The 3,183-nt window shown below is 52.4% G+C and overlaps 1 protein-coding gene across 1 annotated transcript in view; it reads right to left on the bottom strand.

The window, feature by feature from the left end:
• Positions 1–2,789, bottom strand: part of ARMC9 (armadillo repeat containing 9) — a 142,656-nt gene extending 139,867 nt beyond the window's left edge. The window contains exon 1 of the mRNA XM_007462743.1: positions 2,676–2,789. The gene's annotated coding sequence lies outside the window, so the exon portion shown is untranslated. The remainder of the gene's footprint in view (positions 1–2,675) is intronic.
• Between the last annotated feature and the right edge of the window lie 394 nt (positions 2,790–3,183).

Here is a 3,183-nt window from a genome sequence, read left to right as displayed (position 1 = left end):
TCGCCCCCCAAACCAAGGCCCCCCCCCCCCCCCCGCCATGCCACAACAAAGATCCTGTGTGCCACAACTAAGACCCGACACAGCCAAACAGACAGATAAATAATATATTTTTTAAAAAGATACGTGGACTTGAATCCCAAACAGAATCAGTCTGCACCATTTTGCACTTTTCTCCAGCCACTTTCAGCTGTCTGAGTTAGGTTAACAGGGTGAGGCTTTTGCAGGAGAGGGGAAAGAGAAAACAAGCATAACAGCGATGGAGCATTGAAGTTAAGCTACATTAAAGATGGGGGGAGGGAAGGTGCATAAGGGGGTTGTAAGGCAGTGAAAAAGTAATGGGGTCAAAGACCTACTTCAGAGGCACATCAAAGTGAGCTTTATAGATAGAAGGTGGTGCTCAGAGAGCAGGATGAATAGTTCAAGATTTTGAAGGTGGTGCAGTAATAAAAAGCTCATGACCGCAGAAGTGGGCAAATGAGGAGGATGGAGGAAAAAGATGCCTATGAGTAAGGAGGACGAAGAAACTTGTGCAGCCAGGATTCTGAAACCCCTCAAAATGAAGCAGAGGAGGTGGAGACGTAGACGGTGAGCCAGGCGCTGCAGTCTTCAAGGGAAACAACTGTGGGAAAGCCCACGGCATGGACTTCAAAGGTGGGGGGAAGGGGGAGACGGGGAAGTACCGATGAGGAGCGAGCAGGACCCCGTGCCTGCCAGTTACACAAGGTGTGAGGAGAAAGACAGCTACTGTCTGAGGACCACCCACCTCTCCAGCCTTCCTCTGGACCAACCACCAACCCCTGTCCCTGTTCCTGCCCCGGCTCCATTCTTCCTTCCCCATGTGAGGCCCCAGTTATACTGAACTCCCGGCCATTCCTCCAGAATGCTCTTTCATGATTCTAAGCCCTTGGATGTACTTTTCTTCACCTCGTGGGCAAACTTGACACATCATATACTGAGTCAGGGCTTGACCTTCTTTACGAAGTCTTCCAGGAACCCCTCTCCTTCCTTCCCCATCCAGGCAATTCTCTCTCCTCTGGGGTACCTCTATAGCCTACATTTACTTCTACTGTTATACTTATTACCCTATTTAAAAAGGCAGGCAGCTGTATTTAAATTTTGTATCTCTAGAACCTAGCAGAGTGCCTGGTAGGCATCCAAGACATGTGATAAATAAATGAAGCCCAAGCAGACGGAAAAGCATTTTGAAGGCCCTGGAACAAGAAAACTTTGTTGTTTTGAGAACTCAAGCTCCTTCCTACCTCAGGGCCTTTGCACCTATTGTTCTCTCTGCCAGCAACACTCTTCCCCTTTCTTTCTTCACCTGGCTAAGCCCTGTGCTTATAAACGTCACTTCATCAGAGAAGTTCTTCATGACCATCTTTTTTTTTTTTTTTTTTTGCGGTACGCGGGCCTCTCACTGTTGTGGCCTCTCCCGTTGCGGAGCACAGGCTCCGGACGCGCAGGCCCAGCGGCCACGGCTCACGGGCCCAGCCGTTCCACGGCATGTGGGATCCTCCTGGACCGGGGCACAAACCCGTGTCCCCTGCATCGGCAGGCGGACCCTCAACCACTGTGCCACCAGAGAGGCCCCATGACCATCTTTTGAATAAGATTCTGCTATGATCATCTGTCAGTGAATGTGAGCCATCATTGGGTATTCTATTACTCTGACATTCTTAAAAATTACAGAATTTTCTGTACACTTTTATATCACAATAAGTTCACTTACTGAGGGTTTACTGTATGCCATGCAAAACGCTTTGCATTTAATTTTCACAATAAACCTGAACGATGAATATGATTTATATTCTCCTTTTACAGATGAGGCAGCTGAGGCTCAGGGACGTTAAGGTGCTCCCAATAACTCAACTAGTAAGTAACAAAGTGGGAATTTAAATCCAGACTGATACTAACCACTACACAGTATTACCCCAAAGTTTGGACCACCTCAATCAGAATCACCTGGGATGCTTGTGAAATGAAAATTCCTAGCATCACTCTGAACTTAGTGAACACAATGCCCAGAAATTGTTTCACACAATCTCTCCCGATGACTTTCATGCACGTTCAAGTTTGAGAACCACGGCTTTACTTTATGCAAAAACGAGAGAAAACTTCAATCACTCTTGAGGATTTGCAGTGGCAGCTTCTGATTTCTATATAATAGGGATTTAGGGCTTACGAGCTGGTTGAATAAGGGGAAGACTATGGGATTTGTCTGGAAGACGAATTTGAATAGGAAGCATCCTGGTTTTGCTTAGATTGGATGAAGTCTGGACTCAACCTGGGTGTCTGGGGAGAGCGCTTAGCTGATGGGAGATAACGGAAGGGATGGATCTAAAAGCCCCAGGCCACCCTCTCGTGCCGCCACTCCCCAGCTGGACAACATGGAGCCCCCTTCAAGCTTGTCTCACTGAAGCAAAGATCAGGGACTACTTGTGGGAAGCAGCTGGGCCTGTCCTCGGGATATCCAGGCAGCCGCCTCGGGCCCACAAAGTCCAGGACAGCAGTCGAAAAGTGGGGTCATCCGGCAGCGGCTGCTGAGTTGGCGCGTCGGGGTTTTCCTCTGGGGAGAGGGCTCAGCAGAGCCTCGGCCCTCTGGCCCATCACCACTCCTCCCTGCCCGGGGACGGCGGGCTCGGGAGTGGCCCGGCCGCGTCGGGGGACGAGCTTACCTGCTGCTCTGAAGCTGGCACACGCGCCTACCCTGCCCGGCCGCCCCTTGTCCAGCCGTCGCCCCGGCAACCGCAGCCGCCTGCCTGGCACCACGTGGAGCAGCGCAGCCAATCACCGGACGCGACCTGCGCGGAGCATCCTGGGACAAACGGCGGAGCCTAGGGGGCTAAGCCCCCGGGCTTCCAGGCGGCGGAAGTGAAGTCGCGGTTCGCAGTTCACAGTCCGCTGCGGGTTGCACGACGCAGCGAGGCTTCCCCGTCCTCCTCTCCACAACTTCTCATTGGTTCATTTCCACAAATATTGTGCCTGGGGCTTCTCTGGTGGCGCAGTGGTTGAGAGTCCGCCTGCCGATGCAGGGGACACGGGTTCGTGCCCCGGTCCGGGAAGCTCCCGCATGCCGCGGAGCGGCAGGGCCCGTGACCCATGGCCGCTGAGCCTGCGCGTCCGGAGCCTGTGCTCCGCAACGGGAGAGGCCACAACAGTGAGAGGCCCGCGTACCGCAAAAAA

The sequence above is a fragment of the Lipotes vexillifer genome, unplaced genomic scaffold, assembly GCF_000442215.2.
Source record: "Lipotes vexillifer unplaced genomic scaffold, Lipotes_vexillifer_v1.1 scaffold860, whole genome shotgun sequence".
NCBI lineage: Eukaryota > Metazoa > Chordata > Mammalia > Artiodactyla > Lipotidae > Lipotes > Lipotes vexillifer.
Note: the sequence above shows the minus strand (reverse complement) of the source record. Positions and strands in the feature narration are given on the sequence as shown.